Genomic DNA, 15,901 nt, shown 5'->3' with positions numbered 1-15,901 from the left:
CTTTTACTCCTTTGTTGGGGTAAAATTTACTCCAGTGTTGTTTACTCCTCCTGTTGTGTAAAATTCACTCCCATACAAGAGTAAATTTTATCCTTCTATTGGAGTGAATTAAACTCTTTCAATGGAGTTCAATTTACCCTTGACAGAGTTAAATTAACTCCAAAACTGGGGGAGACAAAAAGGTACAAAACCACTCCTTTTCAAGAGTAAAATTTACCCTCTTAAACTTTACTCCCCTTGTCAGAGTAATATTTACTCTTTCTACAGAACACATTTACCCTCACTAGATCTACTGTATCTTCATTTATAGTCAGATTTCTCATAAAACCATAAAAAGTTCAATTTTTTAATATTATGTAAAGAAAAGACCAGGTTTACAATGAAGCATCTAATACTGGTAATTTTAATCAAAAGATTGCAAAGAATGCACATGATAAATATACACATGCAAATACATCGTAAAAATCGAAGCTATCTTTATTCTAATTAATCACAGGTAATAATTAAATGGCAATCAGCTGAATGTGTTCTTGCCTTAAACAAAGATAAATTGAGTGGTATGTGTTTGATTACAGATAGCAATGATGGTTGCAAAATCTAAATTCAATGACAAAAACTAAAGCATACAACATACTTGGATAAAATTAATGGCTTTTATGTACATGTCATACAAGTCAGTTCTTACATTAAGAAGTCAAACATAAAAAAATGGAACATGCCTTAGGATAACTGATGCAAAAATTTTGCAATCGTTGAACTTTATCACTGTGTTTTTTTTATCCAACAGAATTGTTTCCGAAAAGAAAAAAAGCCTTGTGATTAAGCTGATAATTAATATTACAAACATAGTATGCTCCCAGCAAAAAAACTTAAAGCAAATGAAAGTTTTAAGAAAACCTTGCTTTCTACCAAAAGGTACAGTAAATGGCTTTAGTTCACTTAGTGTGCCAGAAGTAACAATCCTTGCAAATGTTGTTTTTAGAACCTCACCATTGATTGACTCATCATCCTTAAAAGGAATTAAACAGAATAATGATTAGTATAACCCCTTCCAAAATTAAGATCATTCCACAATATTCTAACAAAATAGAAAGAGAGCACAAATCCAATACATCCCTAATCCTGAGAAACAAAAGAGGCCAGCCAATCATTTCGGTGTGCCAAATACATGGAACTGCATGTAATACTTGCATGAGAAATTATATACATGTACCTGTAACATTTTTTTGATTCATTCATTTTTTTCATTCATTGTGTAAGTTATCAAATTAATTTTGTCATAATGAAAAGAGTAAACATATAGTAGTGGAACTCATGGAACAAATCTTGACAATATCTTGCCAGACGCTGTTATTATTTATGTGTGATGGGGTATTTAGTATTATCTCATATAGGAGTATTTCAAATGGTCTGGATAGCACAAGTGTTACTAATATTTTTTTACTATTATCAACAAGTATTGCAAAATTTCATCTATTATCAACAAGTATTGCAAGGATTTAAATGCTGTGGTGCTCGCTACGTGGGTGAAACCAACAGGCATTTCTACACACGTCACGTGTAAATGAGCACCTTTTCCGGGACAAAAATTCTCATATTTTCAAGCATCTTAGTTTTTCTAAAAATTGTCACGATAATTGTGATGTTTCTTGCTTCAAAATTATTGATAATGCTACTTCTTTCTATCAACTCAAAGTCAAGGAGAGCTTCCATATTGAGCGGTTGAGACCCGAACTCAACAAACAAGTTGATCATGTCAGTTTAGCATTACACTTTTAAACTTTTACCGTTATGTCAGTTGTGTTCTCTATAATATTGTTGGTTCGTTTGAATTTTACGTACTTGTAACGAACATTTAATCTACAAAGAATCATTGTATTGATAGTTATATATATATATATATATATACGAATTATCTTGTAAAAATTTTAATGTTACACTCACTATGGCTGAAGATGATGTTTGAAACATCGAAACTGTCCGAAAATTCAAAAGTGTGGTTGTATTTTTTAAAATAGGAGTATTTCAGATTTTAAACTGAAAGTAGATCTTGGGTGAGACAGTGGATAAAGAAAACTGCAGAATCATCTTCCACTAATCGCTAGGCACTATTAGTTTATGCTTACACAGGCTTGTAACTGAGACAGTGCTTTATAATTATTTTATAACAGTGACTGTCAAGAATTAGTTGTTAAAGAGTAATTTATGTGAGTTATTTGTAAATACTGTATCTATATGCATCACTTGTTTAAAAGCAACAATCAGCTTCTAAGTCTCTCAGACTTTCAGCTGTTTAACTGCATTACAGCTTTTTACAGAAACATGCCTCAAAGGGATTTTTTCATGGCACCAACCTTTTCTTTTATCTGGGGTTTCCTCCAACTCCTCTTCCATAGATTATACATGTAGGGAGGGGTGTGTACTACATGTATATGTTGCAAGAAGAAGGCATCTTCTTGGCTACCCTCAGCACTTTCTGTAACCAACTCTCTGCCCAAACTTCCCAGCAATCTTTTAATGAACCAATTCCCAGCTGTACCCGCCTCCAGTTTGAACTGTTATCAACAAATAAATATAGTGAAAAGTTTCAGTTTTCTTAGAAGAAAATAATTCACAATCTCACTCACACTCCAAACAAAAATTATTACTGTTACTTACAGATAAAAGATGTCATAAAAATTACATCCAGATAATAACACGCAATATCACATGTCTCATATAAAATACTGGTAATAATAAAGCTGATCATTTCTAAGGTGTATGACAACTGCAGACTGCCTACAAATAGCTTTCAACAACTGTGAGTTCGGGTTAGTTTGTGGTCTGCATTCTGCTAGTGTCAGACACTGTCATTTCTGTTATAATAATATTATAAGTGTGTGAAAAGCAGACTCATCAAAATTTGGCTCTCTTTTCTTTAAACGCAAATAATAACAATCTCAAGCATTAACATACTATTTGCATTGAGTGAAATAGTTTAAATGACAGTTTAAGCTTTCTGCCATCATCTAATTTGCGTTGAGACCACTCTAATACCAAATCATTTGCCTGACCATTTGATCTAAAGCTTCATTGCTCTTTTGAAATACATACCAATTTGTTAAAGCACTTAAGCCAAACTAAATATCCTTGCCTGACAAATCTGGGACTTGAAGGTGCATGTGAAAAGTTTGAATTCTACATAAGCTGTAAACATTAAATTGTCACTTTTGACAGTAAGGCAATACAATATGGCCCGATTCAGACGCTGCACTTTTCATGAGCCAAACGTTATACGTTGATTAAGTACATGAAAAGTTCGGCGTTTGAATCAATTAAGAAAAGCTATTTCAATTTGGAATGGCTCAGGCGTTCTTTTCACCTGCCTAGACGGGAATTCGGCTTTAGCATGGCCGTGGATCGGCTTTGATTTCAGACGTCGAACATTCCATGTGCCGAACTTCATGCACCCTGCCAGCAGAGCCTACTTTTGTCTTTTTCTTTACTGAGGAGGAGATAAGTAGGCCCTGCGCGATGCCCGAATCGCGTCAACTCTTTGAAGCCGCCACAGCCCGAACTTCTGGACTAGTCAATCTTGTTTTCTCTCGCCAAACCGGTTATTCCAGTGCGAGCGTCCCTTTAGTGACAAAACCAATGGTTATAATTGAGCCCGCTGTGCCATTAAAAACCAAGATGGCGGCGAGATCAGGCATATTAGACTTGGGTTCGAGACTGTATCCTTGCAACATGCAGCGCATATTCAATAAAGATCTTACTCGATTCATGCAGAGCCTTTCTCGAGAACGCCAAAATCGAGCAAGCAGAAGAAAGGCTCTGCTTGCCGGGTGAACTTCATGTATTAACCATGTTTTGCCTTCTACATGAAAATCGCTGACAAAATCAATTGGTTTTCTTGGTAATGGCTTTGGAACTGCTGTGGATCGGCCAATTAAGTTCGACTTCTGAATCAACAGGCGTACTTTTCTTAATTTGTGTCAGTCGAACTCGAATTGAGTTCGGCTCATGAAAAGTACGCAGTGCAATGTCTGAATCGGGCCTAAGGAATCAAATATTATCTGCTCATAGTTCGGTTAACGCTAACCGTTTTGCTTGAGTTGTTGTAAGCATTTCCTTGCTTTGGATCAGCATTTAAAGAGTACACAAACGAAAAACTCGTCAGCACAAATTGTGATCGTTGATTCAAACGTGAATAAAACCGCCGAAAGACCCGCCGAAATCAGTAAGAGCTGCACCGGTGACTGCTGACCAAACGGCTCACTAGCTTCCAGTCTGTTCTATTTAACAATTAGACCCGTAGCCCGCAAGGGCTACGGGTCAATAGCCCATGAGGCGCAGCCGAATGGGCTATTGACCCGTGGCCCTTGAGGGCGAAGGGTCTAATTGTTTTAGTATCACCCAACTAGTTGGACAGAAAAGGCACCCAGAACGTTAGCGAATGCAAGTTGAAGATATATTTTTTTTGGCGGAATAAAAATAAAGAAAGCTTCACTCTTTTCTATACTCGAGGACTATTACTTATAGTCCTCTAGTAGCGTATCCAATCAAAATGCAGGATTTGCATTAGTCCACTAGTTGGGTGATACTAAAGTGCGTTATCCAAGATGGCGGAGGATAACGATCTTTCTTTCTTAGCGCGTCGTCCTATCAAAAACGAAAAAACCAGCAAGATTCCCAGCGGCCTCATCGTATTAACCCTCACTCACTAAATTAGGAGTTTAATCCTGTAAAAGTGTTGACCTGGAAGGGATTATAATTTACTCTTAATTAGTGGAGTACAAAATAAGAGGAGTAAATTTTACTACGTTTAGTTTACTCCACTTTTTTACTCCAACTCCTTGAAAACAAAGAATTAACCAGAGGATTTCACAAAAATAAAACAAACCTAATTCCACATCTTAGACTGGCTAAATTTAAATTTACTCTACAAAAATACATAGGAGTAAAATCCACTTCTACTTTTTTTCTCAAAAAGTATAATTCAAGTGGGGTAAACTTTACTCAGTATCCCGATAAATAGGAGTAAAATTAACTCCAGCACATTATATTACTCTGAAGGGAGAGTAAAATTTACTCTAGCAAAGTCAGTGCATTTAAATATTAACTAGTGAGAGTATAATTTACTCTTGGTGGAGTTAAATTAACTCCTCTTAGGAGTACATATTACTCCGCTTTATTGTACTCCAGTTTTTTACTCCAGCACTGGAGTGAAATTAACTCTTTGAAAATAACAGTGTTCCTAAAAGTATCTTCTGCTCTCTTAAAAAACTACATATCAATATTTGTTTTGCATAAAGCAGGCTAACAAAATCTGTATGTTGCTTAGTTCGCATTTTTTGAGCGTTAGAATAGAATTTTGGGTCGTATGTTCCTGCCGGCAAGTCGCATACTTTGACGCCCCCCATCCCGATACTAACCCAGCCGGAAAGGGCTTAACTTCAGTGAAAATTGGTCTTGGAAAGCTGTCAGAAGTTAAGAGTACACGCTTAAAGTTGAGGTGAAAAAGAAGTTGTAACTCAACAACATGTCAGCCTGGAAGCCACATGTTTCTCGATTCCCTTTTATTTTCTTCAATCTTTTTGGGTTTCGAATTTTACTGAACCACATGTCTTCTCAGGGGGTATTTAGCTAAGATATCTACCATGGCACTGTAATGATTTACGGTACCAAAACAATATCGCGTACTATAAGAACTACAAATTACGCAAGGACAACTTGAATCTCCTGGAAAAAAAAACACTGTCAAGTTGCTGCACTACCACATGTACGCAACGCGTTCGTATTTTAAAAAATATCCTTTGTCTCCGCAATTTCTCCATCCCCCAGCAAAAAATCCCGTATCCCCAATTTTTTTCACCCAAATATCCCGTATCCTGATCTTCTCTCGGCCTTTTAGTGAATATGGACATTACACAGCACAAGCACAAGGAAGTCTGTTAGACTCTGGAGCACAAAGAAGGCATTTATCATTTCGGGAAGGTAGAGGCCTGGTAACGTGTATGTTCCTATGGTGCCATCATGATCACTAATCACAATGTGTAGTTCTCGCAGCACATCAACCCTGCAGACTTAGTATTTTGCAAAGATATTCCATATTTTGTGATTTTACATAATTTTGTGTCCACTACGTGACGTCACAAGTCCTCTAATTTGCATAAATCAAAATCATGAATACTCGGAAACCAACATAGTCTCCCGCGCAGCCGTCTTTCGGGATGTCACGCAACACTCCCCAGAAAGGAATGGCTGCTCACATTCAAACCACATTCCTTTCCCATTGTTTTTCCATGATATTAAAACAACCAATAAAATCAGTGAACTGCGCGTGATGTAATTTTCGCGCGAAGATTGAGTGACATTTCCGTGCAGCAGCATGCATGAGGTATGGCGAGTGAAACGCCGAAAAAGGTAGTGAACAAAATCTCAAAATGTTTCATGGGTTCTTCGCCTTAACCTGCCCAAGAAAGAGTATTTATTTTCGGCAATAGTACCCATAATTTTGCTGAAATAATGAGCTCTTCGTTGGACTTAAATACCAGCTGCTATGCGAGCAACAAGTTGTTTGCATGCAAAGCCGAGTGTCACAAGCGGCTGCTGAAATCTCAGTGAGCAACTGAAAAGGTTCTATAGCTGAAGAGGAAATTTCGTGAATCTTACCAAGGGAGGCCAAGAGCCAAACGTTTGCATAATGCAACAGTCAATTAAAACCCCGGCCACCTGACCCCCGGGAATTAGCGGGGATTTAATGCGGCTAAAGGCGGGATTTAACGCCCTTTAAACAGCGCGTTGGCCCTGGGGGGCAGTGGGTTTAACAAAATGTCTGTAAACCGGGGCCGTGGAGCGGCAGCACGTGCGATTTCCAGAAGCGGGAACAACAGCCGGGATTTAACACGAAGGATTAAACCGAATTCTCGTCTTCCAAGATGACGTCGGTGGAGAGAGAGAGAGAGGTTCGTACGTTTCTAATTCATTGATATCGGTTTATTGTTTAGCCATCCTTTGCAAATGATGTCCAATCTTTATAGGAAATCACTGCCGCCATTGCCTTGATTTGGCATCAAATTTGCATAACGTTTGTGTATTTTTGCATGATCCTGATTGATCTTACACGTCGATTTCAACGAACATGTCCAAACTGACCTTTTGTTTGTATTGCTTTGTGGGTGTTGTTTCAGTTTGATGAAGGAAGATAATCAAAATCGAAAACGACCTTGACCTTTTTGCAAAAGGTCAAGGAACGGTTTAATCTTGATGGAGAGATCGTTCTTCAAAAGTATAATGATTCTTGGGGGAAGTGGGTTGATGTGAGCAGTCCGGAAGTTTGCCATATGGACAAAATAAAAGTCGTTTGACCGGCAGAGCCCAACAATCAGCTCTGTCCGCTTACCTTTGTAGTCCCATGTGATTTTTTTTTTCTCCGGGACTCGTTTATAAAGAGGAAAACACGCCCCTTCACATATTAATTTATGTTTACATGTATTTTGAGCTTTGCCCTTTTAAGTGCTACTATGACGAAATTCGCATCTTTCCTATCTAAGCCATTTGAAAGACAAACATGTAGTCTGTATGAGAAGAAGATTGCTGTTTACTATTTTCAAATATCTCTTTTTGTTCCAGATACATAAGTTCAAAATGTGCAAATTAGCCAATTGATGACGTCATAAACCCAACCAAATTATGATTAAATATGATGGAAAAAGATTTCCTAGCCAATTTGTATAAAATGTTTGATTATTTGCAGTACGATTCTCGATGTGCTTCACAATATGAGCATACCAGTTTTGGTACCATGGCAACATACTGGGTTCCAGACCTCCTTTATATCAAAGGCTTTACTGGCAACCTTTGGCATTCTATTAATATTTTGATATCTGTCAATGGTGTCTCATCTGTATGATGCTGCAAGCATACAAATATGTTAGGTCAAGTTTGTGGACTGGCTAAATGTTCTTCTAGCTTACAATCACCAAAAATATTGAATCAAGTTTGAGGGGACTGGAAAAGAGTGTATTGCCATGGGAACCAATTTCTTTACAGCTGAAGGTGTGTTGCCTGTAGAACTATTACTCCACCAAGTTTCAATGGTCTCTGCTGGAAATTGACCGAGATAGCTCTATTTATATTTATATATGCTTCATTTTATATGGGGTTGAGTGACCAAGCGAAGTTATGATCTTCGCAGTTATGAGCGCAATTTTTGCAATTGCGTAGAGAAGCCTGATAAAATTCAGGACTTCAACGGGGTTTGAACCGTGACCTCGCGATTCCGGTGCGACGCTCTAACCAACTGAGCTATGAAGCCACTGACGTTGGGAGCTGGTCATTTGTGGGTTCCAATGGTCCCGTAAGGAATGAATCAATAATGAAATGGTATATGAAATGAATTATACATAAACTGCGGATATGACATAAAGTGAAGCTATGATCTTCGCAGTTATGAGTGCAATTTTTGTATGACATATTTTTGTATGATATGACATGAGTGAATGACGTTATCAGTAAACTAATTTGCATATTTTACACATTTTTCAAACTTAAATATCTCCGGAAACAATGCAGATAATTTCAAAAGGTAAATGGCATTTTTAACCTTTCCTGGAATTCTATATGATATGCCTAAAAATCCAAGGGATAAAAATTTGATCATAGTAGCACTTTACAAACTCCTTTGGCTTTTAAAATATATTTTTAGCACTACAACTTCCAATATTATGCTAGTCTGATGATGACTGTTTTTTCTCGAAATTAAACATAAGTTTAGAGGTTTAATACTACACTTACCTGTTTTTAGGTGCACCACGAAATTTATAGTTTATATAACTATTTGTGCCACCCGTGTTTAATATTGACAATTATTTAAGACTCAGAACAAATTTTTATTAGCTCTTGAAAGGAAAACCAGAGCTTGTTGATTCATTCCATGACACAAAAGTGTCATATGATACAAAAGTATGTCATTAATCGGGGGACAAGGGTTTCAATCTCTGCACCTACCAGAAATTAATAGACAAACAAGAAATGAAAAAGCCAACAAATCCTGGAGAATATTGGATATGGCCTGAAGACAATACCATAACCCACTTTAATGAGGAAAGAGAGGAGCATAGCTACAGCGAGGGTACGTAAACTAAACCTAAGTGTAAGTGTACCAGAGTGGCCAGAAAAAACCTGCCCCAAAAAACCCCAAAAGGGAAAAAGAGTGCAGGAAATCTGGGACGGGCCAGGCACAACTCACGTCCCCCGCCAGGACTATAAATAAATTACTCAAAAAATACAAAATCAGCAAAAAAAAAATCTAATTCTTATTAAACGAATAAAGGACACAACTAAATTAAAAGTTCCTTAGATAAGGCTAAGCCCCTCGTAAAATCATGCAAAACACACAAGCCGTTGCACGACTCGCGGGGCGACACAAGCCGGGCGACCGAGTTGTACGACTCGCGCGGCGACACAAGCCGGGAGACCGAGTTGTACGACTCGTGGGGCGACACAAACCGGGAGACCGAGTTGAGCGACTCGCGGGGCGACACAAACCGGGAGACCGAGTTGCACGACTCGCGGGGCGACACAAGCCGGGCGACCGAGTTGTACGACTCGCGGGGCGACACAAGCCGGGCGACCGAGTTGCACGACTCGCGGGGCGAGATAAGCCGGGAGACCGAGTTGCACGACTCGCGGGGCGACACAAGCCGGGCGACCGAGTTGCACGACTCGCGGGGCGACACAAGCCGGGCGACCGAGTTGCACGACTCGCGGGGCGACACAAGCCGGGAGACCGAGTTGCACGACTCGCGGGGCGACACAAGCCGGGAGACCGAGTTGAGCGACTCGCGGGGCGACACAAGCCGGGAGACCGAGTTGCACGACTCGCGGGGCGACACAAGCCGGGCGACCGAGTTGCACGACTCGCGGGGCGACACAAGCCGGGCGACCGAGTTGCACGACTCGCGGGGCGAGACAAACCGGGAGACCGAGTTGCACGACTCGCGGGGCGACACAAGCCGGGCGACCGAGTTGCACGACTCGCGGGGCGAGACAAGCCGGGCGACCGAGTTGTACGACTCGCGGGGCGAGACAAGTCGGGAGACTGAGTTGAGCGACTCGCGGGGCGACACAAGCCGGGAGACCGAGTTGCACGACTCGCGGGGCGACACAAGCCGGGCGACCGAGTTGTACGACTCGCGGGGCGACACAAACCGGGAGACCGAGTTGCACGACTCGCGGGGCGAGACAAGCCGGGAGACTGAGTTGAACGACTCGCGGGGCGAGACAAGCCGGGCGCTCGAGTTGAACGACTCGCGAGGCGACACAAGCCGGGAGACCGAGTTGCACGACTCGCGGGGCGACACAAGCCGGGCGACCGAGTTGCACGACTCCCGGGCCGACACAAACCGGGAGCCCGAGTTAAGTGACTCGCGCGGCGACATAAACCGGGAGACCGAGTGGTACGACTTGCGGAGCGACACAGGCCGGGAGACCGAGTTGTATGACTCGCGGGGCGACACAAGCCGGGAGACCGAGTTGAGCGACTTACGGGGCAACACAAGCCGGGCGACCGAGTTGCACGACTCGCGGAGCGAGATAAGCCGGGAGACCGAGTTGCACGAATTGCGGGGCGACACAAGCCGGGAGACCGAGTTGCACGATTCGCGGGGCGACACAAACAGGGAGACCAAGTTGAGCGACTCGCGGGGCGACACAAGCCAGGCGACCGAGTTGCACGACTCGCGAGGCGACACAAGCCGGGCGACCGAGTTGCACGAATTGCGGATCGACACAAACCGGGAGACCGAGTTGTACGACTCGCGGAGGGACACCATCCGGGAGACCGAGTAGACAGACTCGCGGGGCGACACAAGCCGGGAGACCGAGTTGCACGACTCGCGGGGCGACACAAGCCGGGCGACCGAGTTGCACGACTCGCGGGGCGAGACAAGTCGGGAGACCGAGTTGCACGACTCGCGGGGCGACACAAGCCGGGCGACCGAGTTGTACGACTCGCGGGGCGACACAAGCCGGGAGACTGAGTTAAGCGACTCGCGGGGCGACACCAGCCGGGCGACCGAGTTGTACGACTCGCGGGGCGAGACAAGTCGGGAGACCGAGTTGAGCGACTCGCGGGGCGACACAAGCCGGGAGACCGAGTTGCACGACTCGCGGGGCGACACAAGCCGGGCGACCGAGTTGCACGACTCGCGGGGCGAGACAAGCCGGGAGACCGAGTTGAGCGACTCGCGGGGCGACACAAGCCGGGAGACCGAGTTGCACGACTCGCGGGGCGAGACAAGCCGGGAGACCGAGTTGCACGACTCGCGGGGCGAGACAAACCGGGAGACCGAGTTGCACGACTCGCGGGGCGAGACAAACCGGGAGACCGAGTTGCACGACTCGCGGGGCGAGACAAACCGGGACACCGAGTTGCACGACTCGCGGGGCGAGACAAGCCGGGCGACCGAGTTGCACGACTCGCGGGGCGACACAAGCCGGGAGACCGAGTTGAGCGACTCGCGGGGCGAAACAAACCGGGAGACCGAGTTGCACGACTCGCGGGGCGACACAAGCCGGGCGACTGAGTTGCACGACTCGCGGGGCGATACAAGCCGGGAGACCGAGTTGCACGACTCGCGGGGCGACACAAGCCGGGCGACCGAGTTGGTAGACTCGCGGGGCGACACAAGCGGGGCAATCGAGTTGTACGACTCGCGGGGCGACACAAGCTGGGAGACCGAGTCGAGTGACTCGCGGGGCGAGACAAACCGGGCGACCCAGTTGTACAACTCGCGGGGCGAGACAAACCGGGCGACCGAGTTGTACAACTCGCGGCACGACACAAGCCGGGGGACCGAGTTGTACGAGTCGCGGCGCGACACAAGCCGGGCGACCGAGTTGCACGACTCGCGGGGCGAGACAAGCCGGGCGACCGAGTTGTACGACTCGCGGGGCGAGACAAGCCGGGCGACCGAGTTGTACGACTCGCGGGGCGAGACAAGTCGGGAGACTAAGTTGAGCGACTCGCGGGGCGACCGAGTTGCACGACTCGCGGGGCGACACAAGCCGGGCGACCGAGTTGAACGACTCGCGGGGCGACACAAGCCGGGCGACCGAGGTGAACGACTCGCGCGGCGACACAAACCAGGAGACCGAGTGGTACGACTCGCGCGGCGACACAAGCCGGGAGACCGATTTGAGCGACTCGCGGGGCGACACAAACCGGGAGACCGAGTTGCACGACTCGCGGGGCGAGACAAACCGGGAGACCGAGTTGCACGACTCGCGGGGCGAGACAAGCCGGGAGACCGAGTTGCACGACTCGCGGGGCGAGACAAGCCGGGAGACCGAGTTGAGCGACTCGCGGGGCGACACAAGCCGGGAGACCGAGTTGCACGACTCGCGGGGCGACACAAGCCGGGCGACCGAGTTGCACGACTCGCGGGGCGACACAAGCCGGGCGACCGAGTTGTACGACTTGCGGATCGACACAAACCGGGAGACCGAGTTGTACGACTCGCGGAGGGACACAACCCGGGAGACCGAGTTGAGCGACTCGCGGGGCGACACAAGCCGGGCGACCGAGTTGCACGACTCGCGGGGCGAGACAAGCCGGGAGACCGAGTTGCACGACTCGCGGGGCGATACAAACCGGGAGACCGAGTTGCACGACTCGCGGGGCGAGACAAGCCGGGAGACCGAGTTGCACGACTCGCGGGGCGAGACAAGCCGGGAGACCGAGTTGCACGACTCGCGGGGCGAGACAAGCCGGGCGACCGAGTTGTACGACTCGCGGGGCGAGACAAGTCGGGAGACCGAGTTGCACGACTCGCGGGGCGAGACAAACCGGGAGACCGAGTTGCACGACTCGCGGGGCGACACAAGCCGGGCGACCGAGCTGTACGACTCGCGGGGCGACACAAGCCGGGAGACCGAGTTGAGCGACTCGCGGGGCGACACAAGCCGGGAGACCGAGTTGAGCGACTCGCGGGGCGACACAAGCCAGGCGACCGAGTTGCACGACTCGCGGGGCGAGACAAGCCGGGCGACCGAGTTGTACGACTCGCGAGGTGAGACAAACCGGGAGACCGAGTTGTACGACTCGCAGGGCGAGACAAGTCGGGAGACCGAGTTGCACGACTCGCTGGGCGAGACAAGCCGGGAGACCGAGTTGAGCGACTCGCGAGGCGACACAAGCCGGGAGACCGAGTTGCACGAATAGCGGGGCGACACAAGCCGGGAGACCGAGTTGCACGATTCGCGGGGCGACACAAACAGGGAGACCAAGTTGAGCGACTCGCGGGGCGACACAAGCCAGGCGACCGAGTTGCACGACTCGCGAGGCGACACAAGCCGGGCGACCGAGTTGCACGACTCGCGGGGCGATACAAGCCGGGAGACCGAGTTGCACGACTCGCGGGGCGACACAAGCCGGGCGACCGAGTTGCACGACTCGCGGGGCGACACAAGCCGGGAGACCGAGTTGAGCGACTCGCGGGGCGAGACAAGCCGGGCGACCGAGTTGTACGACTCGCGGGGCGAGACAAGCCGGGAGACCGAGTTGAGCGACTCGCGGGGCGACACAAGCCGGGAGACCGAGTTGCACGACTCGCGGGGCGACACAAGCCGGGCGACCGAGTTGCACGACTCGCGGGGCGAGACAAGCCGGGAGACCGATTTGAGCGACTCGCGGGGCGACACAAACCGGGAGACCGAGTTGCACGACTCGCGGGGCGAGACAAACCGGGAGACCGAGTTGCACGACTCGCGGGGCGAGACAAACCGGGAGACCGAGTTGCACGACTCGCGGGGCGAGACAAACCGGGAGACCGAGTTGCACGACTCGCGGGGCGAGACAAACCGGGAGACCGAGTTGCACGACTCGCGGGGCGACACAAGCCGGGCGACCGAGTTGCACGACTCGCGGGGCGACACAAGCCGGGAGACCGAGTTGCACGACTCGCGGGGCGACACAAGCCAGGCGACCGAGTTGCACGACTCGCGAGGCGACACAAGCCGGGCGACCGAGTTGAGCGACTCGCGGGGCGATACAAGCCGGGAGACCGAGTTGCACGACTCGCGGGGCGATAGAAGCCGGGAGACCGAGTTGCACGACTCGCGGGGCGACACAAGCCGGGCGACCGAGTTGTACGACTCGCGGGGCGAGACAAGTCGGGAGACCGAGTTGAGCGACTCGCGGGGCGACACAAGCCGGGCGACCGAGTTGCACGACTCGCGGGGCGAGACAAGCCGGGAGACCGATTTGAGCGACTCGCGGGGCGATACAAACCGGGAGACCGAGTTGCACGACTCGCGGGGCGAGACAAGCCAGGCGACCGAGTTGTACGACTCGCGGGGCGAGACAAGTCGGGAGACCGAGTTGAGCGACTCGCGGGGCGAGACAAGCCGGGAGAGCGAGTTGCACGACTCGCGGGGCGAGACAAACCGGGAGACCGAGTTGCACGACTCGCGGGGCGATACAAACCGGGAGACCGAGTTGCACGACTCGCGGGGCGAGACAAACCGGGAGACCGAGTTGCACGACTCGCGGGGCGACACAAACCGGGAGACCGAGTTGCACGACTTGCAGGGCGACACAAGCCGGGCGACCGAGTTGCACGATTCGCGGGGCGACACAAACAGGGAGACCAAGTTGAGCGACTCGCGGGGCGACACAAGCCAGGCGACCGAGTTGCACGACACCCGAGGCGAAAGAATCCCGGCGACCTAGTTGAGCGACTCGCGGGGCGATAAAAGCCGGGCGACCGAGTTGCACGACTCGCGGGGCGAGACAAGCCGGGCGACCGAGTTAAGCGACCCGCGGGGCGACACAAGCCGGGAGAACGAGTTGTACGACTCGCGAGGCGACACAAGCCGGGAGACGGAGTTGAGCGACTCGCGGGGCGACAGAAGCCGGGAGACCGAGTTGCACGACTCGCGGGGCGAGACAAGCCGGGCGACCGAGTTGTACGACTCGCGGGGCGACACAAGCTGGGAGACCGAGTAGAGCGACTCGCGGGGCGACACAACCCGGGAGACCGAGTTGCACGACTCGCGGGGCGACACAAGCCGGGCGACCGAGTTGTACGACTCGCGGGGCGAGACAAGCCGGGAGACCGAGTTGAGCGACTCGCGGGGCGACACAAGCCGGGCGACCGAGTTGTACGACTCGCGGGGCGACACAAGCCGGGCGACCGAGTTGCACGACTCGCGGGGCGAGACAAGCCGGGCGACCGAGTTGTACGACTCGCGGGGCGACACAAGCCGGGAGACCGAGTTGAGCGACTCGCGGGGCGACACAAGCCGGGAGACCGAGTTGCACGACTCGCGGGGCAACACAAGCCGGGAAACCGATTTGAGCGACTCACGGGGCGACACAAACCGGGAGACCGAGTTGCACGACTCGCGGGGCGACACAAGCCGGGAGACCGAGTTGCACGACTCGCGGGGCGAGACAAGCCGGGAGACCGAGTTGCACGACTCGCGGGGCGACACAAGCCGGGAGACCGAGTTGCACGACTCGCGGGGCGAGACAAGCCGGGAGACCGAGTTGCACGACTCGCGGGGCGACACAAGCCGGGCGACCGAGTTGCACGACTCGCGGGGCGAGACAAGTCGGGAGACTGAGTTGAGCGACTCGCGGGGCGACACAAGCCGGGAGACCGAGTTGCACGACTCGCGGGGCGAGACAAGTCGGGAGACTGAGTTGTACGACTCGCGGGCCGACACAAGCCGGGAGACCCAGTTGAGTGACTCGCGCGGCGACACAAACCGGGAGACCGAGTGGTACGACTCGCGGGGCGACACAAGCCGGGAGACCGAGTTGAGCGACTCGCGGGGCGACACAAACCGGGAGACCGAGTTGTACGACTCGCGGGGCGAGACAAGCCGGAAGACCGAGTTGAGCGACTCGCGG

At 49.7% G+C, this 15,901-nt stretch overlaps 1 long non-coding RNA gene across 1 annotated transcript; it reads right to left on the bottom strand.

The window, feature by feature from the left end:
- Positions 1–332: 332 nt before the first annotated feature.
- LOC138038154 (uncharacterized) lies at positions 333–4,196 on the bottom strand. Its single transcript, XR_011130200.1, has 3 exons — positions 4,082–4,196; positions 2,355–2,555; positions 333–1,009 (listed from the first exon to the last, which is right to left on the bottom strand). It is a non-coding gene; the product is annotated as an uncharacterized lncRNA (long non-coding RNA).
- Positions 4,197–15,901: the final 11,705 nt, after the last annotated feature.

The sequence above is a fragment of the Montipora capricornis genome, chromosome 2 (genome assembly GCF_036669925.1).
Source record: "Montipora capricornis isolate CH-2021 chromosome 2, ASM3666992v2, whole genome shotgun sequence".
In the NCBI taxonomy this organism is placed as follows: domain Eukaryota; kingdom Metazoa; phylum Cnidaria; class Anthozoa; order Scleractinia; family Acroporidae; genus Montipora; species Montipora capricornis.
The sequence above is the reverse complement of the archived record's forward strand: the minus strand, read 5'-3'. Positions and strand labels throughout refer to the sequence as shown.